Source organism: Bufo bufo, chromosome 3, assembly GCF_905171765.1.
Source record: "Bufo bufo chromosome 3, aBufBuf1.1, whole genome shotgun sequence".
Taxonomy (NCBI): domain Eukaryota; kingdom Metazoa; phylum Chordata; class Amphibia; order Anura; family Bufonidae; genus Bufo; species Bufo bufo.
Genome location: NC_053391.1, coordinates 37,492,683 through 37,518,068, shown reverse-complemented (window position 1 = coordinate 37,518,068; position 25,386 = coordinate 37,492,683). Strand labels below are relative to the sequence as shown.

The window sequence follows — 25,386 nt, the reverse complement described above, 5'->3', positions numbered from 1 at the left end:
GATTACCTGGAGTCAAACAAAACATGGAATTGTAGCTTGTAATTCATTTTGTGGGTTATGGAAAGCCCAGAGCAGTGACTGCAGTGAAACATGAACTACCGTCCTGTGGAAGCATGACGGGAATGTGTAAGATTTTCCCCGGCTTTACATTTTCAGCTACGTTTTGTTTCGTGTTTACAGAAGCGGGGAATGCGAGCGCCGTGTTTGCAGCAGAGGCCCACTCTAGTTTTTTCACTTTTTAAGAGATCCTGTAGGATCATGATGTTAGCTACCAAAATAATAAAAAGACAGTCAAACAGGAAAATTGCCAGTCCTAGGGTGTACACTGCGTGCAGAATTATTAGGCAAATGAGTATTTTGACCACATCATCCTCTTTATGCATGTTGTCTTACTCCAAGCTGTATAGGCTCGAAAGCCTACTACCAATTAAGCATATTAGGTGATGTGCATCTCTGTAATGAGAAGGGGTGTGGTCTAATGACATCAACACCCTATATTAGGTGTGCATAATTATTAGGCAAAATGGGTCAAAAGAAGGACTTGACAGGCTCAGAAAAGTCAAAAATAGTGAGATATCTTGCAGAGGGATGCAGCACTCTTAAAATTGCAAAGCTTCTGAAGCGTGATCTTCGAACAATCAAGCATTTCATTCAAAATAGTCAACAGGGTCGCAAGAAGCGTGTGGAAAAACCAAGGCGCAAAATAACTGCCCATGAACTGAGAAAAGTCGAGCGTGCAGCTGCCAAGATGCCACTTGCCACCAGTTTGGCCATATTTCAGAGCTGCAACATCACTGGAGTGCCCAAAAGCACAAGGTGTGCAATACTCAGAGACATGGCCAAGGTAAGAAAGGCTGAAAGACGACCACCACTGAACAAAACACACAAGCTGAAACGTCAAGACTGGGCCAAGAAATATCTCAAGACTGATTTTTCTAAGGTTTTATGGACTGATGAAATGAGAGTGAGTCTTGATGGGCCAGATGGATGGGCCCGTGGCTGGATTGGTAAAGGGCAGAGAGCTCCAGTCCGACTCAGACGCCAGCAAGGTGGAGGTGGAGTACTGGTTTGGGCTGGTATCATCAAAGATGAGCTTGTGGGGCCTTTTCGGGTTGAGGATGGAGTCAAGCTCAACTCCCAGTCCTACTGCCAGTTTCTGGAAGACACCTTCTTCAAGCAGTGGTACAGGAAGAAGTCTGCATCCTTCAAGAAAAACATGATTTTCATGCAGGACAATGCTCCATCACACGCGTCCAAGTACTCCACAGCGTGGCTGGCAAGAAAGGGTATAAAAGAAGAAAATCTAATGACATGGCCTCCTTGTTCCCCTGATCTGAACCCCATTGAGAACCTGTGGTCCATCATCAAATGTGAGATTTACAAGGAGGGAAAACAGTACACCTCTCTGAACAGTGTCTGGGAGGCTGTGGTTGCTGCTGCACGCAATGTTGATGGTGAACAGATCAAAACACTGACAGAATCCATGGATGGCAGGCTTTTGAGTGTCCTTGCAAAGAGAGGTGGCTATATTGGTCACTGATTTGTTTTTGTTTTGTTTTTGAATGTCAGAAATGTATATTTGTGAATGTTAAGATGTTATATTGGTTTCACTGGTAAAAATAAATAATTGAAATGGGTATATATTTGTTTTTTGTTAAGTTGCCTAATAATTATGCACAGTAATAGTCACCTGCACACACAGATATCCCCCTAAAATAGCTAAAACTAAAAACAAACTAAAAACTACTTCCAAAAATGTTCAGCTTTGATATTAATGAGTTTTTTGGGTTCATTGAGAACATGGTTGTTGTTCAATAATAAAATTAATCCTCAAAAATACAACTTGCCTAATAATTCTGCACTCCCTGTATGTCCACTTTTGCAACCATTTGTAAAATTGCAGATAGTCTTGATTAAAAATCTCCTACCGTTTTGTGTATACGGCTCCACGGTTACAGACCACATGCAAATGTGGCATAGTCTATTTCAGTCATGTTTTACTCCACATTACTCTCTTACCGTTTGGTGTATACAGCTCCTAGACTCCCCTATGTGTCTCCATGGTTACAGACTACATACCAAGCTGTGTAGTCTGCTCTTTCAGTTATATTTACTTCACTTTCTCTGAACCCACTTTTAGTTATTGTATGTTAGCAATAATTCCCTGGGCTATAAATATTTAAAAAAAACTATCCTTCAGATAGGTCATCAATATCAGATTGGTGGGGGTACGGCACCTGGCACCCCCCAATCAGCTGTTTCGGGGCTGCCACAATGCCAGTAACTAATAGTGTACGGATGGAAGAAGAAGACTGTGTATACTGTGTAATCTCCGGCGCCAGTGTATTGAAGCTCTGCTCCCACTTGAATGGGGCTGGGCTGCGCCCCTGCCACGTGACCGATGGTCGTGAACTCACTGTACTAGGTAAAAAAACAAGAAGGCCACAGGAACAGCGAGCCTTCTCAAACAGCTGATCGGCAGAGGTCCCGTATGTCGTACCCCCACCGATCAGATGCCGATGACCTATCCAGAGGATTGGTCATCGGTTACATAGAGTCGGATAACCCCTTTAACAGGGGTGCACCTAGCCTTTCTGCTGCCTGAGGCGAAAATTGAAACGGCGCCCAACCCCTCCAGCCCTACTGTTTAAGGCATACTGTGGTAGAGTTGAATATAGAGAGATATTCCCACAGCCCTGCCACTGCCCTCACTTGTCTCTAGGTCTTGCCGCCCGAGGCAATCGCCTCACCTAGCCTCATTGGTGGTGCACCCTGCCCTTTAAGTATGGCAAACTGCAAAACTGTTTCGCTTTTATTTTGAGATACATCAAATAATACAAAAGTGTTAGCTCCTCCGCTTTTGCTTTATGGCACATGTGAGTCCTACAGTATACGCAGTAGTCCACACGGCAAAGAAGTAAGGTTTGCGATAGACCAAAACAATGAAGACAGTAAATGTGATGACAATTAACATTGTTCTATCTAGGTATAAGCAGCCAGGATCACCTTTATGCACAAACATTTTTTGAAAAAGCAAGCATGAAATCTCACATTTGTGAGTAAAACTTGCATCCAGGCGTACACATAAAATACACGATAAAAATACATGCCATATACTGTATGTCTACAACTGGAAAAGCTTGTGCTCACAAAAACATTGAAACGGCGGGCATACAACATCTGGCCTTCACCCGCAAATTGGAAAAATAAAATACATATGCATCGCATAAGTGGAACAGATCTCTTTTTTTCAGGAAAATATGGCATCTATAAAAATACAACTCAAAATAATTGACACTCATGAAGGGCACCTTCATGCAACTTTACTTGCTATTTTGAGCACAAAAGACATACAAGGTTAAAATTGCCACAATAACTCTGATCCCAGCACATACACATAAAACAGCTCCGAAGGTACTAGAATTTCACATATGTCTGCGTCTACACGTGAGTATCTCAACAAATGCAGGGATATTACCTATTAGTCTTTGAAAATATGATGAAAGGGGAAAATTATAGAATTCAATAAAATATCCAATGATGTAAAAAGCAGCATACTGTATTTTCAGGAATGATCTGACCACATTTATGGTACACTCTAGTTTGAACTTATGGAAACTTCATGCAACTTTGCATGTTACAATTTTACCAAAAAGTCCACAAGCCTATGCAGCAAATTAATGGACTCTAGAAAAATCGATGTGAGGACTTCATACCGACAGCACCACATGTGTACAGTGCGATCCCCTCCAGCACTGTCACTTTTCCAGAGACATGGTAACGCACTAGTACCGCATGATTACGTCAAAGCACTTAGATGCCAAGAGTGCTGAAAACCTTTTTCCTCTTTTTCTGGAATTTTTTGTCCATAGACACCCATTGGCTTTTGCTCTGTTTGAAAAAAAAATACAAGTGCCAATGTGTGTTGCAATTTTTTAAGCAGAACATATTTATTTTATAGGTTTGACCTGTAAAACAAGGTCTGAGGTTCCTTGAGCCCCCCCAGAGGAAATTATTCTCGAAGCCCAACACTGATATTATGAATACAGTCTAATAAGTTGTGACTCAAAGGCAGGGGCGGATTGGCCATAGACCTTACAGGGAAATTTTTCCGGCGGGCCGATGCCCAGGGGGCTGCCCAAGTCCCCATCTCTGCCGCTGGCTGGGTGCATAATAAGCTATCAGTGGTAAATAACTCTGTGAGAATCAGGTAATCAGCTACATGTCCTCCTGAATTCAACTGTGTCCCACATCTCACCTCCTAAGCACCGTGCTCCATATCTTAATCAGAGACAACTGGAAGAAGAGGAGAGAAAATGGCCTCTATTGATGGCCAACTCAGAGAGACAGATTTTGGGGCAATATATTGTGTGGCACTGTGGTATGTGGTATTTTGCGCTATGGTATTGCTGACCCGCCTCCTTTTGTTGCCCCGCCTCCTGTCAATTTAGACCCTCCTACAAAATGGGGACACTTTTAGGTATTTTTTTCCAGGGCCACTTTAGGTTCCCAGTCCACCCCTGATCAAAGGAATAGACCCTTGTTGGAAAGAGATTGGCTCCAAAGGCAGTCAAATGTTTTTTTCTCCTGGACCTTTGGGGCCCACCATGGTATGAGATCCTGGGCCCACTGGATGATACTCTGGTAGGCTAATCCTGGTCTGGATGCAGAGGTCCAGCACCCCAGGATCTTCACAATCCAGGCCTGAAGCAATGTATATCAGGAGGCCAAGGAGCCCAAATTTTGAGAAATGGTTTATGAGTGTGCTCTATCCACCAGGTGAGTTCTTCTCTCTTATAAATTTTCAAGCCTCGATTGTTGAGTGAGAGGGTGCTAACTGAGGCAAGTTATGGGGATTAGCTTCTTCGATGCTAGCAATGGTGGACAGAGAGAGTCAAAATCCTAAATAATATTAGATGATGAGTTAAAGGCTATCACCACTCTTGGGGGCAAACTATTATTTTTTTCAATATAAGTTGAGGCATGGGAGAAGGATCAAGCAAGGCTTTCTCAAACTGAGATGGATGAAGGATGCTAAGCCAAATATTTAGCCCAGAAGGCATGAAATTGCTAATATTCTATAGGATCAGATTATCTAGCCAAGGGTGAAGAGTATCCTTAGAAGTGATTTTAGCATTCTGTAAGAAGGCATAGCTGGGACAGAAATATAATGGATCCCAAAGATCCTTGGAATAGGTGTGGAGCGGAGCATCTTGCACAAAAACAGGGCAAAATGTTGAGGGTGTCATGTTGCGTTTTTAATGGCTCTTGTGCATTGCATTGATTTGTACCTATGTATTTTCCCCATATTGCTTTACAGAGGAAAAGAGATTACAGGGGTACGTACTTTTGTATAAAAATATACAAGGCATACAAAAATGTCAACACACACTCTACGGTTAAGGGTACTTTCACACTAGCGTTTTTTGATTCCGGCAGGCAGTTCTGGCAATCCGTATACAAACGGAAAGCCCTTTTTTCCGGATCTGTTAGACGGATATGGTGAAATACCAGATCCGTCTCATCCGGTATCATCCGGGAATAACGGATTCGGTATTTAAAGATCAAAAGAAAAAATAGCTCCTTCTATGTACCGGCGTATGTGCAGACCGGAAAACCAGATCCGGCATTTTCCGGAACACTTGGTACCGGATCCGGCATTAATACATGTCTATGGAAATTAATGCCGGATCCGGCAAGTGCGGTATTGTTCTGGAATTTTGGCCGGAAAAATACTGCAGCATGCTGCGGTATTTTGTCCGGTCACATACTGTACAAGGGACGGAACGGAAGACATCCTGAGGCATACTAAACGGATTGCGTTCCATTCAGAATGCATTAGGACAAAACTGATGCGTTTTTTTTCCGTTATTGAGCTCCTTTCACGGATTTTAATACCGGAAAAGAATAACACTAGTGTGAAAGTACCCTAAAACATCTAACAAATGTCTACAAAATGCTACACAAAACTATGTGTGATGGTACATTAAAGGGGTTGCTCATCTTCTGGCAGACCCCCCTCATGGCCGACCTACAGAGGGAAGCATACTTAACTGCTCCCCAACGCTGAGTCCTGGCTCCTTTCCTACTCAGGTGCTGCTGCTCAGGTCCCCCACTGTCAACATCCGGTTTGACGCTGCTGCAGCCAAGATTGGCCGTACTGGTGACCTGCTCCCCTTACGTCAAGTGAGCAAACTGGATGTTGACAGTGGGGGAACCAAGCACTGCAGCAGTGGCTGGAGAATGAAGGAGAAAAGTATGCTTCCCATTGAAAGTCTGGCCTGGATGGGGGCCAAAAGACCCCAAGAAGGTGAACAACCCCTTTAATGCTGTAATAAATGTATGTCTATGAGGCACTGAAACAGTTAACGGTACACACAGACCGCAATCAGCCTTCACCATCTGAAATTCCCTCCACTTGTCAGTTTAGACGGATTAATTATATCCACATGCTATTGGTATACACACAAAGCCAACGCATTAAAAAATACAATGATTAATAGACATAAAATGCCTGACTCACAAACCAAACGCACTCAAAAATTCGAAGCACAGAGGTTCTGGATGCATGAAATGCAAAAACAATAAAAACTGGAGTTTTTCCATGTAGCGAGGAAACCCGCTTCACCCGAGTATACCCTCTGATCGTTCCCGGGCAGGATCTGCCACCATGCAACTGGTAGCAATCAAGCTAGACACTGCAGAAGCAGGAACACTAAATTTAGGTTTTACTACCTATAATGGAGGATTTATGGAAGGGTTTAATTGGCAGTCTTGGGACCTAAACCTTTATGCCGGGGAACAAAAACATCATTCTGGACATGTTATATGAAGCTTTTCCTTTAGCGGTCTGAGAAAATAAATGCAAACTAGAAATGAACTTTAACGATGTAATATCCCCTCTCTGAAATGTTGGGTTTAAGTCGTCAAAAGCTTTTGGAAATTTGAAGCTTTTGGTTCGGCCCCATCTCCTTCGGTTACCCCCATGAGGGATGTCATTTTTTTTCAGCAGTGCATTTTATAAGGTGAACTTCCATTTCAGTACGAAAATTTAATAAATAAAAAAAACATAATCTGAAATATAAAACACTCTTTCCTCTCAGATTTTTGCAAGAGGCTCTGGAAAATGAGGGCCTACCTGGCAGAGCAAACATGTCTTCATGGATGGGTGTTCTAGGGTTTACATGATGGTCTAATCAGTAGGAGTCCAATCCCACCGATCAGCAGGGCTGTATTTTGCCCCAGGCTTCTACAATACTTTTCAACTGCTACTACTACTGTATGTTGTCATCTTTCTTTAAAGGGTTTCTATCACTTCATATGACATAATTAGCTGTCAGACACTAGCGATCTGCTAGTGTCTGCTCTGGCCAACCATCCTACTATAATCACTTGTGGGGCAGCGGTTTTGCTAAAAAACTAACTTTTATAAATATGCTAATGAGCCTCTAGGTGCTATGTGGGCGTCATTAGCACCTAGAGGCTCCGTCTACCTTCATACACAGCCACCGCCCAGCGCGTCCCTCCAGCCCGCCCATGTCCTCCTCCGTGTGACGCAGCGGACGAGTTATCGCGCATGCGCCGTGTGCGGCTGTATTCGGCGCATTTGAGATCTCAGCTCGGAGCGGTCAGACATTCAATGCGCATGCACCGAATACTGTCAAAATTGGGTCATATTTGGTGTCAGAGCCTATAGCCACTTGACCTAAAAAGGTAGCTGGCAGCTCAGGGTCAGTTTGGAGATCAGGCAGAGGTCAGGGTAGGTAGTTCAGGGTCAGTATATAGATAAGACAGAGGTCAGGACAGGCAGTGAAAGGTCGAATCCGGAGACAGGCAGAAGTCGGTACACTGGAGAGAAAACACCACAAGTAGCGCACCTTAGAAGGAAACTAGAGAACTAGAACCTATTGCTCAGGCACTTTCTACAAAATAAACAAAAATCACAAAAAAGAGACTCTTAGCCAATATATTTTGATCAAAACACATCTGTGCCCACCTACCCCCGCCAAGGTGGTCTCAGGTCAGGCAGGTCCTACGCTAAACCTACCTATGCCATTGGGCATCTATGCTCAGGAGAGCAGACTCTGCACATATGGTGTGTTGCTCCTAGTCACCTCTGTGTGCATCCAGCAACCGATGGATGCACAAGGCGGTCTGTTTTAAAGGAAGGGCAAAAGTGCACAAGAATGCTACTCCCAGGATAATAGGAACGCATTCACACTTGAAGGTGGCACTCCCTCGAGCATATACTATAAAATAAAATAAAAATCACAGAAAAGAGGTAAAAAACAAAGATAAAAACAAAAAACTAAGAGGAAGGTGCCTTAAATACCCCAAGATGGCCACTGGAAGATGGAAGACTGAGATGGATGAACACTAGCCCTTTAAGTGCTCTACAGAGAGAGGCAGGGCAGGCGGCCTACATGCAGTAGATAGAGCTGCATTGCCCCAGAGGGTATGGGGAAGAGGAGAACTCCGGCGGGGATGTACTAACAGAAGGAGGGAGGCGGCAGTGGGCATGGACCGCCACCATAACGATAAATCTTCCACTTTTTTTATGGACGATTATGCCATATCTGTAGGTCACCGTAGCTTTTTCTGCTCTACCCAGCTCTCCTCTTCTCACCACTATTAATTGTCAGGGTTATTATTTATCTCCTACTGAAGGTGTTTTTATAAAAGAAAAACGGAAGAAAATCTTGGCAACGGGCCGCAGGAGCAGGCACCCAGATGTATCAGACCTTACAATGGGCTTTCAAAGGGCTGCTCTCTGTCTTTTCACCTCGACAACCTCAAGTCTCTTTTTTTTGGGGAGGGGAAGATGCAAACTGTGAGAATGAAAACAAGCCATAATGAGCACAGATCCTGCCATGTTCCTCGGAAAATAGAAGTACGTAATCCGGTGTGGTTGCAATGGACTTTCTGTAACCGCAGAGCTAGCCAGTCACTTAAAATATCTCTTTTTTTTCCCATTTAAATACATTTAATATAGTTTTTTTTCTTTTTCATCATGAACTAAATCTTACAGGGGAAAAAAAAACGTTTCCAAAATAATATAAATGAAAATAATATAATAATAAAATAAATAAATAGAAAATAGATACAATGTTGGTGACCTGTCCATGTTCACTAATGGCCTGACCCTTGTTATCCCCACTATTCATTAGCAAGAAGGGATTATGGCACCAGCTTGAGCAATGAGACCTGTTACCTGCAGCACCCAAAGAGTCACTGTCCATGTGCATGCGCTCCCCTGACACGGCCACAAAGACAAGAGCTGCGCTATGTTGGGCCCTGCAGAATTAAATGCTTAGCCCTAGTGAGGCCATCAAACATATCTTGAAGAAAACATCTTTAAATCTTAGCTCTGTTTGCTACACAATGCCTCTGACAAGCCCCTATCTTAGTAAACAGAAAACCCCCAAACCCTAAGGCTAGGGCTACACAACGACAATAAGTTGCGCGACACATAGGGCACAACTACAGTGCAACATGTGTCGCGTGACAATTTTTATAATGATAGTCTATGGTGTTGCACTGCAACAGGCGACATGCTGCGACTGTCTTGGATGGATTTTTTTACTACTGTCGTGTTGCATAGACTATCATTACAAAAATTGACGCGCGACATTGGTGCGACAAAATGTAGACAAGTAGGATCAGGCAGTGGGATTTCAATATGTCCAATCATTTTGTTCTTGGAGAGATAAGTCTGAGCCAGAGAGGTCTGACAACGGCCATAAAGGGGTTGTGTCCAGGTTTTTAAGTTATCCCCTATCCACAGCCTAGGGTCAGGCATGGCCAACCTGAGGCTCTCCAGCTGTTGCAAAACTACAACTCCCAGCATGCTAAGACTGCCTACAGCTATCAGCCTACAGCAGGGCATGGTGGGAATTGTAGTTTTACAACAGCTGGAGAGCCGCAGGTTGGCCATCTCTGGCATAGGGGATAACTAGCTGATTGCAGGGGATCAGGGTTGTGAACCAGAATTTTTCTTTTTCCTGGACAACTTATCCCAAATTCACAGACATCCAACATTTTTACGGACAAATGGAAAAGCATAATGAATGATGAAGATTATAAGTAGTACAGGTCAAGATACTTATAAGAACTCATTACCAGCATTTACTGTGAGCTGTAAAACGACATTAATTGCCACCAAAATAATCTAGTCAAGAATCACAAGCCTCAAAAAATAATGGACACGTATTTAAAGGGGTTAGCCAAGGTCGAAAACATGCCCCCCAATGCCCGGGCCCCTCATATAGATTATATTTACCCCACTTCCCAGAACCTACGTCGCTCTCCTAGGTCATTCTCCTAAAACTGGGTCATACTTCTTTATGGGCCATGAGACCCTCTCTTCGATGACTGTAAGACTGGCCACCCCGGCACCCGCCTCGCTCCTGATCCCCGCTATGGGGTCACCTGCGGCCATGCGGGGATCAGGAGCGCTGCGGGTGCCGGGGAGTGGGGTAAATATCTATCTCAGGGGCTCAGGCATTGGGGGGCATGTTTTAGACTTTGGATAACCCCTTTAATGTGAATGGCCAGTCTTGCAGTCATGGAAGAGAGGGTCTCATGACCCATAAAGATGTATGACCCAGTTGTAGGAGAATGACCCCCTGGCTAAATGTTCCCCCCCATTTGTATATGTTGCCACGAGAAAGGGTGAATTTTGAAACACCTTCTATATGGCCTCACAACGAGTACATGCACTATGTATACGTATACCCTTGCTTACAATCTTTGCTCTGCCTGCATGTATAGCCCCTTGTCTTGCATGTTTATATTCTGCAGCTGCATGATTTACATGCGGTTTTCATTCTCATCTATATAGAACCTAAAACAAGTCTGATTAGTGTAGAGTGGCAGTCTACTGTACAGCATATCAACTATGGTATATATCTACTCAACAACAGTCACATAGACAAAAAGGCAAGTGATTACTTACCCCCAACTTGAAGAACGCACTAAAAGTACATCCAAGTGGGCCAATGATCGTGAAAATGATCACACTTTCTTATTATTTCTTTACTCACTATTTTTAGGCTCCCAATACCCACCATAGACATTAAGTGCAATTATAACATTTTGAAGACCTGTAATCACCACTAGAGGGAGCTCACTGCATACTGTGTATCCACAGAACTCAATAATAACACAGTATGAAGTAAACTCCCTCTAGTGGTGGCTGGAGGTAGCTGGAATTTCACTACTCAACTGTACAGAAGATGTGGAGCTCCGTATCAGAAAAAAATGAAGCCCTGACAGATATAAAGATAAATTAAGAAATTATTAGGTCAAAATGCTGGAGATATTTAGACAGAAAAAAAGAAAATGGTGTTCAAGGGTGGACTGTGAACATTTACTTTAAAGGGCATCTGTCAGCAGTTTTGTACCTATGACACTGGCTGACCTGTTATATGTGCATTTGGCAGCAAAGACATCTGTGTTGGTCCCATGTTCATATGTGCCCGCATTGCTGAGAAAAATGATGTTTTAATATATGCAAATGAGCCTCTAGGAGCAACGGGGGCGTTGCCGGTACACCTAGAGCTCTGTTCTCTCTCTGCAACTGCCGCGCCCTCTCGATTTTGATTGACAGGACCAGGTGTGATGATGCTTGCACTGCCCGGACCTATCATTAAAGAGGAGTAGGTGTGGCAATTGCAGAGAGAGCAGAGCCTCTAGGTGTAATGGTAACGCCCCCGTTGCTCCTAGCGGCTCATTTGCATATAATAAAACATCATCTTTCTCAGCAATGCGGACACATATGAACATGGGACCAACACAGATGCCTTCAGCTGCCAAGTGCACATGTAACAGGTCAGCCAGTGTCATAGGGACAAAACTGCTGACAGATGCCCTTTAAGGAGGAGTTCGAAGTAACAGTTTGTGAGCTTATTCTGCAACATTCTTCACCATGAGGCACATTCATGAATGCAACTATGATGTGTTTCATTACACGAAAGAAAAAGTTACAATAAGCTAGCACTGGTTTAACGAGGCCCCAGTCATCAGCTGACCCCGTTTTTTCTATCAGCATGCGCCATGCTTGTTGCACTACTACAATAATACCGCCATAGCATCCTGCGGTACGCCAGTGTTAGTAAATATGCCCCGGCCAACAAGTGATACTATTGTGTGTTTGGTAAATATGAGATTTAAAGACACAGTAGGAGTTAACACAAGGGTCAAACGTTTCAGGAGGGTCAAGTGCGCCTGTAATTGGTTTTGTAGGCTCTAAATATCCTAAAGAAAAGGTTCCTTTAAGTAGTGAGAGTACAGAAGAGCGTTATGAATGGAGATCAGGCGTAGTCCTGGGAATATTACGTTAGTATAGACAGTCTCCAGGGGGAGGACTGTAACAAAGGACTCCTGTATACAAGAAGGCGAGGTAAACAGAAAATCATACTGTGTAAAAGATATGTTATAAGGAACTATAGCGGGGGAGGGGGGGCAGAGGGGGGTAGTATGTACACATAGTATTACCAGGTAACAGGAGTCATAGAGCAGTATGTGTAATATTATGTACTATGTGCGGTATGTAATATAACAGAGAGTCATATGTAATAATATATAGTGTAATGTAAATCTATCTATATCTAATTATCTATTATCTATTTCATATCTATTTTAAATATATCTATATCTAATTATCTATCTAATATCTATATTTCTAGGGAATGTATCTATCTCTCTGTCTATATCTATCTACAGTCAGGTCCATAAATATTGGGACATGGACACGATTCTAACATTTTTGGCTCTATACACCACCACAATGGATTTGAAATGAAACAAACATGATGTGCTTTACCTGCAGACTGTCAGCTTTAATTTGAGGGCATTTACATCCAAATCAGGTGAACGGTGCAGGAATTACAACAGTTTGCATATGTGCCTCCCACTTGTTAAGGAACCAAAAGTAATGGGACAGAATAATAATCATAAAACAAACTTTCACTTTTTTAATACTTGGTTGCAAATCCTTTGCAGTCAATTACAGCCTGAAGTCTGGAACGCATAGACATCTCCAGACGCTGGGTTTCATCCCTGGTGATGCTCTGCCAGGCCTCTACTGCAACTGTCTTCAGTTCCTGCTTGTTCTTGGGGCATTTTCCCTTCAGTTTTGTCTTCAGCAAGTGAAATGCATGCTCAATCGGATTCAGGTCAGGTGATTGACTTGGCCATTGCAGAACATTCCACTTTTTTCCCTTAATAAACTCTTTGGTTGCTTTTGCAGTATGCTTTGGGTCATTGTCCATCTGCAATGTGAAGCGCCGTCCAATGAGTTCTACTGATTGAGGGGTACAATATACCTGCTTCCACAAAATACTGAATAAGGGGTTTGATATACCTGCTTCCACAAAATACAGATTGAGGGTTGTGATATACCTGCTTCCACCAAATATTGATTAAGGGTTCTGAAGCATTTGGCTGAATGTGAGCAGATAATATTGCCCGAAACACTTCAGAATTCATCCTGCTGCTTTTGTCAGCAGTCACATCATCAATAAATACAAGAGAACCAGTTCCATTGGCAGCCATACATGCCCACACCATGACACTACCACCACCATGCTTCACTGATGAGGTGGTATGCTTAGGATCATGAGCAGTTCCTTTCCTTCTCCATACTCTTCTCTTCCCATCACTCTGGTACAAGTTGATCTTGGTCTCATCTGTCCATAGGATGTTGTTCCAGAACTGTGAAGGCTTTTTTAGATGTCGTTTGGCAAACTCTAATCTGGCCTTCCTGTTTTTGAGGCTCACCAATGGTTTACATCTTGTGGTGAACCCTCTGTATTCACTCTGGTGAAGTCTTCTCCTGATTGTTGACTTTGACACACATACACCTACCTCCTGGAGAGTGTTCTTGATCTGGCCAACTGTTGTGAAGGGTGTTTTCTTCACCAGGGAAAGAATTCTTCGGTCATCCACCACAGTTGTTTTCTGTGGTCTTCCGGGTCTTTTGGTGTTGCTGAGCTCACTGGTGCTTTCATTCTTTTTAAGAATGTTCCAAACAGTTGTTTTGGCCGCGCCTAATGTTTTTGCTATCTCTCTGATGGGTTTGTTGTGTTTTTTCAGCCTAATGATGGCTTGCTTCACTGATAGTGACAGCTCTTTGGATCTCATCTTGAGAGTTGACAGGAACAGATTCCAAATGCAAATAGCAGACTGGAAATTAACTCTGGACCTTTTATCTGCTCATTGTAATTGGGATAATGAGAGAATAACACATACCTGGCCATGGAACAGCTGAGAAGGCAATTGTCCCATTACTTTTGGTTCCTTAACAAGTGGGAGGCACATATGCAAACTGTTGTAATTCCTACACCGTTCACCTGATTTGGATGTAAATGCCCTCAAATTAAAGCTGACAGTCTGCAGTTAAAGCACATTTTGTTCGTTTAATTTCAAATCCATTGTGGTGGTGTATAGAGCCAAAAAATGTTAGAATTGTGTCGATGTCCCAATATTTATGGACATGACTGTATCTATCTATCTATCTCTTACCTGTCCGTTATCTATCTAAAAAAAAAATCTGAACTCACCTGTTAAAGGTTCCTGTATTCCAGTACTGCAGGTCCCTTTCCTTAAGCTTCTGGTCCCAGCTGGACCAGATGTGATGACGCCACATCCATCAATCTGACAATCACATGACCACTTAGCTAATCACTGGCCTGAACGTTCACGTGTGCATGAACAGCATGTGTCCACTGAGGACAGTGATTACCTGAGTGGACACGTGAACTTTGGACAAGACATCATCACATCTGGTTCTGCAGGGACCGGAAGCTTCAGGACCAGGCAGTGCTAGAATAGAGGGACCTTTAAGTAGTGGGTTCAGCTCTTTTCCTTCTTTATAAGGCCTCTTGCACACGACCGTATGGTTTTGCGGTCTGTTTTAAATGGATCCGTTTTTCCGTATTTTTGCTTCAATAGTGTTTCCATTTCCGTTCCATTTTGCCGTTCCGTTTTTCTGTTTGGTTTCCGTTTGTGCAAGAGGCCTTAGCCTGCCTGCTCCTCTGAGAATTTTAGAAACTGTTAGACAACCCCCCTTAAAGGGATTGTTCACCTTTATGAGGTTTTTGATAGACCTCCCCACAGCAGGTGGTAATCATACTTACCTGCTGCTGGATTCCGCCTCCATCTCTGCCCCACCAGCTCTGCATCAACATCTGGTTTGACATGGGCATTTGACTACTGCATCCAATGACTGGCCACAGCGGTCACATGTTGATCATTCGTCATGTCTCTGGGTCACCTGCTGCATAGGTGACACGTGGCTGCTGCAGCCAGTCATTGGCTGCAGTGGTCACTTGCCCTGTGTCAAACCGGTTGTTGATGCCGGGAGACCCAGGGCCTGTAGATACAACAGGGGCAGCGGTCTTGCTAGAACCCAGAGGTGGGGATCAGGTACCGGTAAGTAGGATCACCTCTGCGGGTCTGTCCAAAAACCTCATAAAGGCGAACAACCCCTTTATGAACTGGATAATTTGTGTTGTCAGCACTGCTGTTACTTTTATTACAAAAAAAAATAAAATTATTAATTAATTTATTTATTATTTATTTTTATTTATTTATTTTGCAGCTAAATATAAAATAAAAGAATAATAATAAAAACTGAATATCTAGAAATGTTGCTGTGGATATTAGACACACTCCGTGTACGCCGCCATGTGATTAGCATGTCGGGGGTCGTTAGGATCGGTCACGCTGGATGTGCACATTTACGCATCTGTAAAAGGTTAAGTTCTCCAACCCCTGCAGCGAGCTGCTTGTTAAAGAGACGGCGCAGAGGCCGAATCGTAACAGAAAGCTGAACTTTTCTCCCCAGTGACTTCTCCGCATGTTTTCTTAATAAACCGCCTCTGGATGTGACCTTCCTGTCTCGTATCTCTGGCAGAAAATACCCTATCTGCTTTCATGGGCGTCTTAGTGAGACGTGGTTGATTCCTTAAGGTGTGTTAAGCCTAAAGTGCATGAGCTGCAAAACTTGGACACAAAAAATACCCGTTCGTCAAGATGTGAGGCAGACCGTGCCTCGTGCCTCTATATCACGATTTTCATAAACGCGGGACGAGCAGAGCTGAGTTTGTCATTGGGCACAACTTAGGGTACTTTCACACTAGCGTTATTCTTTTCCGGCACTGAGTTCCGTCCTAGGGGCTCTATACCGGAAAAGAACTGATCAGGTATATCCCCATGCATTCTGAATGGAGAGCAATCCGTTCAGGATGCATCAGGATGTCTTCAGTTCAGTCTTTTTGACGGAGATAATACCGCAGCATGCTGGTGATCACGGGTGGAAGGATCTCAATAGTCGATGATGAGAAATTCCTTTTCACCTTGATGCCGGTAACAACTGAAAAGATGCGGAGGTGGCATAGTTGAAGCCATCTGAGTGAAGGTCTGGGAAGGTATATCCCTCAGTATCCCTAGGGTCTCCCTACCTATTTTATTATCGTATTTAATAAAAGTTATATTTTAAGGGTAATTTACTTCTGTGACCTTCTACTTATTTGCCCTAATTAGTGGAATAGTACTTTCACACTAGCGTTAAAGTTTTCCGGTATTGAGTTCCGTCACAGGGGCTCAATACCGGGAAAAAAAACGCTTCTATTTTGTCCCCATTCATTGTCAATGGGGACAAAACTGAACAGAACGGAGTGCTCCAAAATGCATTCCGTTCCGTTCAGTTGCGTTCCCAGACCGGAGAGCAAACCGCAACACGTTGTCGTTTTCTTTCCATCCTGGGATGCGGAGAAAGACGGATCCGTCATGAATGACCCCCAATGCAAGTCAATAGGGACGGATCCATTTTCTCTGCCACAATAGAAAACGGATCCGTCCCCCGTGGACTTTTAATGGAGTTCATGACGGATCCGCCTTGGCAATATTAAAGATAATACAACCGGATCAGTTCATAATAACGGATGCAGATGGTTGTATTATCAGTAACGGAAGCGTTTTTGCTAACACCTGCCGGAACCAGCGAGAACTCTAGTGTGAAAGTAGCCTAATACATGAAGTTTTATAGCCTCGTGTGTTCTGCAAAATGCCACACGGGGCCCACTGAGGCTTTATCGCCCAAGGGCCCACATGAACCTGGAGCCGGCCCTGGAATAGATGCTGGAGAATTGTTATTACATGGGGAATGCATGAAGCTATTAAGACAGACATGTCAGGAGCGGCGACAGGTCCTCTTTAAACTGGATATGAGGCACACGGAGCCTCGTACAAATCAACGATCAGATGTTAGCATATACACATCACCAGGTCACTGTAGGGGAAGACTATAAGGGGAATGACCCATGGAAAAAAGCAACGTTACTGAGGTATGAGGCACTCTGTGCCCCCTGCCTCCCTTCTAACACTATTTCCTAGTAAATGCACTACCCTACCAGGTATCAGTGCTTGGCTACCATAAACCTGGTGTGTAAGGTGCAGAAAACATCACCTATGCCAATGAGGTAGGCTGTGCCCCGTGCCTCGGTTTCCCAGTCGAGGCAGACGTTAGGTTATATTCACACACAGCAGGTTTGTTGATGAAATTTCGGCAACTGGAAATCTGTTCCATTTCTCTGAATGGGGTTTCGGCGGCAAGTACGTGGATTTCTGCATCTCCCATTCAGGCCTAGTTCACACGAACTTTTTTTTTGCGAGTGTACGGGCCGTTTTTTTGTGTTCCGTATACGGTCTGTATACGGAACCATTAATTTCAATGGTTCCGCAAAAAAAACGGAATGTGTTCCGTATGCATTCCGTTTCCGTATTTCCGTTTTTCCGTTCCTTTGAAAGATAGAACATGTCCTATATTTGGCCGCAAATCACGTTCCGTGGCTCCATTAAAGTCAATGGGTCCGCAAAAAAAAACGGAACACATATGGAAATGCATCCGTATGTCTTCCGTTTCCGTTACGTTTTGCTGAACCATCTATTGAAAATGTTATGCCCAGCCCAATTTTTTCCATGTAATTACTGTATACTGTATATGCCATACGGAAAAACGGAACGGAAAAACGGAACATAAACGGAAACACAATGGAAACAAAAAACGGAACAACGGATCAGTGAAAAACGGACCGCAAAACACTGAAAAAGCCATACGTTCGTGTGAACTAGGCCTCAGATGAATAGGACAGTCGCAGAGAGTCCAGCAACAAACTCTAAGGGGGTGTTCACAATACAGAATATAAAAACACGCAATTTTTTTTTCCAACGCATTTTTTTTTCCAGCGTGTTTTACGTGTGTTTTTGATGTCATTTTTTTTTTAACCAATTGCTGTTCACTTTAATACAAAGATGCATTTTCAGCTCCAGGTTTTTAGCGCGGATCTGCACCAAAAAACACGTGGAAAACACGCCAAGAAAAGCATGGACTTATATGGGGCTGTTTATTTTTCAGCTTCCTATTCATTTCAATATAAGATTCGGCGCGGATTCCACCACAAGATAGGGGGCGCTGCTTTTTTTTTTTTACGCATGGGGAAAAAAAGCAAGTGCTGCTTGGAGGCGGATTTGAGGCGTTTTTTTAAGCTGATTTTGAGGCAGAAACGCTCCGAAATCAGTGCCAAAAAAAACTGTGTGAACCAAAGAAAACAGCTCCAGTACCTCATGCCTAATTCACCTGTAAAAGTGGACAAAATGGGCAGCGCTGACCACGATACCGACTGTCTGAGAATTAGACATCGGTCACCTCCGTATTTCAGCCTGCAAAGATCACCGAAATACGGATACCATCCAATTGCCTTCCGGATTTTTCTCACTCCCCTCCATAGAAAGGGCTGTTCACAAACGTAAGAATAGGACCTGAGAGGAGAATATTACCTGACTAGGCGCACGGATCCGCCCAAAAAAAAAAATACAGTCGTGTGGTTGAGGCCTAAGGCTCAGTTCGCATTTGGGTTTTAAGAACCCTGAGGACCAGAGCTAATTCCATTAGATGTGACGGGTAGCATAGCGCTGCACGCAGTCGTCTTCCACTGGGAGTCATGTGATCGCTACGCGCCAAACTGTCTCAGTAATTAGCGGTTTTGTTGTGATTTATGTTCTATGTTCATCTTTTACTATCAAATCGCCATGCATTTAACTTGGCCTTAAGGTATATCTACATCTTTATATTTTAAAAAAAAAGGTCGCCAATATGATCTGGGCAAAAATGGTGCAAAGTATCGGTTTAACCGCTAGGTACCACCCGAAAAACTGGACCTGCTGCACAAAGCTATAAATCAGTTTTCATATTTAGCACCATGGAAATAGAAAGTAGGGCCTCACTAGTTGCTATGGAAGCAAAGCCTACTTACTGATTGGTTGCTGTGGAAACAAAGCTTAGTTGCTGGTGGGTTGCAATAGAAACAACGTCTAGTTGCTGACTAGTTGCTATGGAAACAAAGCCTAGCTGCCAACTAGTTCTGATGTAAAAAAAAAAGTCTAGCTGCAGACTGGTTGCTATGAGAATGAAGCCTAGTTTCTGACTGGTTGACATGGAAACAAATCTTAATTGCTTACTAGATGACTAGTTGCTATGGAAACAAATCCTGGTTGCTATAGAAACAAAGCTGAGTTGCTGTCTGGTTGCTATGGAAACAAAGTCTAGTTGCTGTTTGGTTGCTATGGAGACAAATCATTTTTGCTGTTTGGTTGCTATGGAAGCAAAGCCTAGTTCCTGTCTGGTTGCTGTAAAAATAAAGCCTAGTTGCTGCCTGGTTGCTATGGAAGCAAAGCATAGTTGCTCTCTAGTTGCTATGGAAACAAAGCCTAGTTGATGTCTGGTATCTATGGAAGCAAAGCCTAGTTGTCTGGTTGCTATGCAGACAAAGTCGCTTTTTGAAATTTTGTTGATATAATATTATATATTATAGCCAGTGCGACCACCTCCATGTACTCCTGTGGAATGGACTCTCCAGAACTGTTGGTCACCCATATCCTGCCATTAGGGCGACTCCATATATAAAAACCTGGGGGGAGACATTTATCAAAAACTGGTGTAAATGAAAACGGCCTCAGTTGCTCATGGCAACCAATCAGATTCCACCTTACATTTTTCAGAGCTGCTTTGGAAAATGAAAAGAATCACTCTGATTGGTTGCTATGGGCAACTAAGCCAGTTTTCCTTTGCACCAGCTGTGTCATGTGGCCTATGTAGTGGCCTGGCCTCATGGGACATACAGCACGGCCTCATAGACTTCTAGAGGGCCGGTACCACTCAGAGGAGCCGCGGCCGTAGCAACAATACGGCTCTACTTTAATCGCATGAACGGGTCGCTCAGAAAGCCACGTTAATGGAAATGTGCATTCCGCCGTATTTAAGGTGGTATGTCCCTTTAAGCGGGCAGCTTCGCGAATAAGAAAAAGCGGCGTCAATGTCGCTATTAATGATGTCATGTAAGAAACTATCACACATTAAGCTTCCCGCTCAGGCGTCGCGCAGTGTAGCAGCCCGCGATGGGTCACCCGCTAGTGCTCACCCCTCTGCTATACGCATCACCATTCATCCCGACGAGCCGGAACGTAAAATAGAATCCCATCTGGATGATGCGAGCGGGAAGAGTCATTTACCAAAACTTCGCTGGAAACCTCCGCCCTCCCCTCGTTAAACCCAGCAGCAGCCCGTGTCATCTGTCAAAAGCAAGCGTCTCCGACCTCAGCGTCTTCTCCAAAACTCCAGTTCTCCGAGACGTCATTTGTTACCGAAACGACAAACCAGTCGTCGACTTTCCCGAAAAATCCAGGTTTTAACAGACTGAAGTGACCTGTCAGCTCATAAGTAGGGAGGAATCCCGGCTACAGAGCGGTAAGAAATACAGATACAGCAGAGCCGAGTTTGTCAGAAGAGACCAAGCTAAGCCATTTGACGCAACGCGATATTTTGTCTTGTTTTCTTGCGTCAAAACGGATAAAGGGTCAATAACAAACCTAATAAAAACAAACGTCATAAACCGCCATAGACAATAATGAGGCACCACCATTCATGACAGCTTTGACGTATGGAAATCGCTGGCAACATGTTAAATAAAAAACTACTTAAAAAAAACCTTCTACCCAGATGGCGATGAATATTGATGTAGCAGAGCTGAATTTGTCTAGTTAAGTCTTTAACGCATTTTACTTCCGTGAGTTTAGACAGGAGGTTTTCCAGCAATCCTACGTTAAAAAAAACTACCGATAACGTACCGTGATGTCACCGAACCGGATGACAGACTCAGCTCTGCTACATCTGTAAACTTTAACGTCAACCTTGCAAAAGGTCTCAGAGGAAAGAAAAATCTTTGAAAACTCACCGAGTCGGCGGAGTGGGAGAAGTCATAGATCCGTGGAAGGGGGCTCTCACAAAGCAGCAGCAGATGGAGGAGGCTGGATAGAGGGAAGACCTTCTCGGATGCTTGGTTGGGGTTCGCAGCAGCAGCAGCAACCGGTGGAAATGTCTATGTGTGATATGGAGGTCCCCCGAGAGCCGGTAGTAAATGTGGATATATTGCAGAGCCCTGTGCTTGTGGGATGGAGAAATGTGAACTGACTCAGTCCCTGGCAGTGGTCTCAGCCCAGTGTATGAGTCTATCCCCTTCTCCAATCATCGATGAGTGAAAACCGACCAGAGTCCTCCCAGACTGAAACTTCCACAACTGCAGCATCATATACCCCACAGACCACCACACACCAGCCTGCAAAACAAACCCCAGCTCACTCAATGTCTACCGGAGACATTCCTCCATCCAAAGCCGCAGAGCTGAAAGCAAACACGAGGGCGTAAACAACCAAAAAGAAAACAAGAGAGCAGAAAGTAGTAAAAAAATAAATACATGTGGCAAACTTTCAGGTTCCATTGACCGTTAGAAGGCATAAACAAAGTAAATAATATTCAAAATAATAAATAAATAAATGCATAATAAAGTTCAAAAAAAATATTCAAACTTTTAAAAAAAAGATATGTGCAATAATAATTATAATATAGAAACAAAGTAAAAAATAATATTCAAAATATTAAAAAAGAAATGTGTAGTATTAATTATAACAAATTAATAAAAATAATAAAAAAATATATATAAATACATATGTAATAATAATAAAAATAATAAAGAGGACCATTGTAGCACCTGTGCAGAGCTGGGGCCCGAAGTAAGGCTGGACCCACCGCTACCCCATGGACCGATAATAGTCCCTACGGAGATTGTCACCCAGCTTTCCCAGGACCCAGAATTTATGTTAAAAGTTTGGGGAACCTTAGTGGAAGCTATAGTGGTGCCTACACTAGTTGTCACCCAGCTTTCCCAGGAACAGATAAAACTGAAAAATGGCTGAATAGAATAGAAAAGGGGAAGGGGTGGGTACCCTTCAGAGATATTTGGCGGCAGTTGGACTCTTTGCTCATGTTGGCATTATCCACCATTTGTAAACCAGGACAAGGGGAGGAGTCAATTGACCAGAGGTGTAACCTGGGCCCCAATTTAAAATCTGTAACAAGTCCCCCCTACCATGGGAGGTGTGTCCTTGGGAGGGGCAGAACAGTCCCACCCAGAGAGCTCCAGAATCTGGGTGGGACTGTCACCTCTGCCCCTCCCAGGGCTACACCCCTGCTCAAATGAGATGAGGGGGAACCAATAAGATCTGACAATCCCTTTAACCCTCGGCCTTTTCACTGTGCTCCTCCCCGATCCATTTTATTTCTTTCTATAGTAAAATGAAAGGCACGCACTTCTGGCAGCTGCTCCATCTTCCATCGGCCGTCCCTCAACTGACCCAATGAATGTCAGCCGACCATAAGGCTAGGTCTACACGAAGACATTTGTCGCGTGACATTTGGTCGCACCAATGTCGCGCAACAATTTTTATAATGATAGTCTATGGCGTCGCAATGCTGCGACTGCGTCACGACAGTCGCAAAAAGATCCATTCGAAATGTCGTGTCGCAGTCGCAGCATGTCGCAGTGCGACACCATAGACTGTCATTATAAAAATTGTCGCGCGACAAATGTTGCAGTGTGTAGTTGTGCCCTATGTGTCGCACGACTTATTGTCGCGCGACACATGTCATCGTGTAGACCTAGCCTTAATTTGTATAGAGACCAGCTAACTCTCCTCTAGTGACAGATGTTGGAGTAGCTAAAGATCAGGCAGCTGGATTTTAACATGTCCGATCCTTTTCTTCTCTGTAACATAGCCCCTAATGAAGGATGTCAGGGAGCTAAAGATCAGGTAGCTGGTTTTCAACATGCCCCATCCTTTTCTTCCCGGGAACATAGCCCCTAATGGCGGTTGTCAGGGAGTTAAAGATCAGGCAGCTGGATTCCAACATGCCCGATCCTTTTCTTTCTGGGAACATAGCCCCTAATGGCGGATATCGGGGAGCTAAAGATCAGGTAGCCGGTTTTCAACATGTCCGATCCTTTTCTTCTCTGTAACATAGCCCCTAATGGCGGTTGTCAGGGAGTAAAAGATCAGGCAGCTGGATTCCAACATGCCCCATCCTTTTCTTCCCAGGAACATAGCCCCTAATGGCGGTTGTCAGGGAGTTAAAGATCAGGCAGCCGGTTTTCAACATGTCCGATCCTTTTCTTCTCTGTAACATAGCCCCTAATGGCGGTTGTCAGGGAGTAAAAGATCAGGCAGCTGGATTCCAACATGCCCGATCCTTTTCTTCCCGGGAACATAGCCCCTAATGGCGGTTGTCAGGGAGTTAAAGATCAGGCAGCTAGATTCCAACATGCCCCATCCTTTTCTTCCTGGGAACATAGCCCCTAATGGCGGTTGTCAGGGAGTTAAAGATCAGGCAGACGGTTTTCAACATGTCCAATCCTTTTCTTCTCTGTAACATAGCCCCTAGTGAAGGATGTCAGGGAGTTAAAGATCAGGCAGCCGGTTTTCAACATGTCCGATCCTTTTCTTCTCTGTAACATAGCCCCTAATGGCGGATATCAGGGAGCTAAAGATCAGGCAGCTAGATTCCAACATGCCCGATCCTTTTCTTTCTGGGAACATAGCCCCTAATGGCGGATATCAGGTAGCCGGTTTTCAACATGCCCGATCATTTTGTTCTCGGGGAGATAAGCTGCTGACTGAGGCGCCTGGCAGTGACCGTCTCCCCTCTCCCCATTCAGGACACACGCATGCTCGGCCAAGCTGATGGTGCATGTGTATGCAAGGATCAGTAGCTGTCTTGGCCAGTCTTAGTTTTTTTTTTTTGTATCTTTAAAGTTAAAATGGATATTAAAAAAAAGCAGAGGGATAGGCTGCCGTGTAGCCGCTTAAAATGCTGCCCCCTCCAGTAGTCTGGGGAGGGGTCCAGGTCAACCTCTTCTCATGCCTTATGCATGAGATGGGGGGTGGGATAAAGGGGCCTAAAAGAACTACTATTTTTGCTGAGGGGTCGTACATGTGAACCTCTTGGGTCCCGTAGCAGCGGTGTCAGGTACGCCGCTGATCACTGATGAAATTTAGCAAAAAAAAATTAAAAATATATAATTTTTGAGCAGATTCTGCGCGTCGGTGGACTCTCGCTCTTGTGTCTACACGCCCGAGGGGCTTTGCTGAAATTTAAGTAAAAAATACACAAAGCCCTTGCAGTGCTGAAAGCTAGAGAGAGAAAAATAAAAAGGAACCGAGTCAGCCCGGAGCGCTGCATAATCTATTAATTGGTGGCCATTAAGGTGGCGTTTGACTGCGCGGAGCACACAGAAGTCCGATTGTGACGGAGCTGTGTTTCCAATGAAAGTGGAGTTATTTTAGCTGCAGACGTGTTTACATTACTGTGGTTTAGTCTATAACTTTCCCTTTTTCTCGCTTCAGGATTTCACTCCGTGAAGCAAAGCCCCTCAACTCCTAGACATTCCAAAAAGTCTGCCAAAATAATAGAAAAAAGCAGGAAAACAGTAAAAAAAAAAAAAAAAAGCAAACAAAGCAAGCGAGGACCCCCGACTCCGGGTGAACGCAGGGGCTGGGGGGATAAGAGGGTGCCCCCCGTATGATGCCGATTCCTTCCCTGTTGTGACCAGTTCTCAGCTCCAGTATAAAATCCTTCAAGGTTCCATTTCCTGTTTGTAAGAGAAAGCGTAAAATGATCCAAGAGCAGAACTGGAACGTACCGCCATCAGGTGCTCTGGAGAACGCGCTGCTTTGGGTCTGTGAAAACGGGACTCGGCAGTCCGGTCAGAACTGTCCTATGGGGTAGAAGGTGTGGCCAGAGCTTCATCTACTTCAAAGGATTGGGCGGAAGTCAAAAAAGGGGAAACGATTTTAGGGACACGCCCCTAGGAATGTTCAGCACCCAGAGGAATCCAAACGGTGTCCAGACTTTCAATGAAAGAGGATGAAATGAGCCCTGTATGTGGTGTACACTGTGGCCCCAACATAGTTAAAGGGGTTGTCCCATGAAAAATA

The 25,386-nt window shown here is 44.0% G+C and overlaps 1 protein-coding gene across 1 annotated transcript in view; it reads right to left on the bottom strand.

Moving 5' to 3' along the window:
• The window catches only part of ERG (ETS transcription factor ERG), a 226,105-nt gene extending 204,580 nt beyond the window's left edge, over positions 1 to 21,525 (bottom strand). Inside the window, exon 1 of the mRNA XM_040423091.1 lies at positions 21,294 to 21,525. The gene's annotated coding sequence lies outside the window, so the exon portion shown is untranslated. The remainder of the gene's footprint in view (positions 1 to 21,293) is intronic.
• Between the last annotated feature and the right edge of the window lie 3,861 nt (positions 21,526 to 25,386).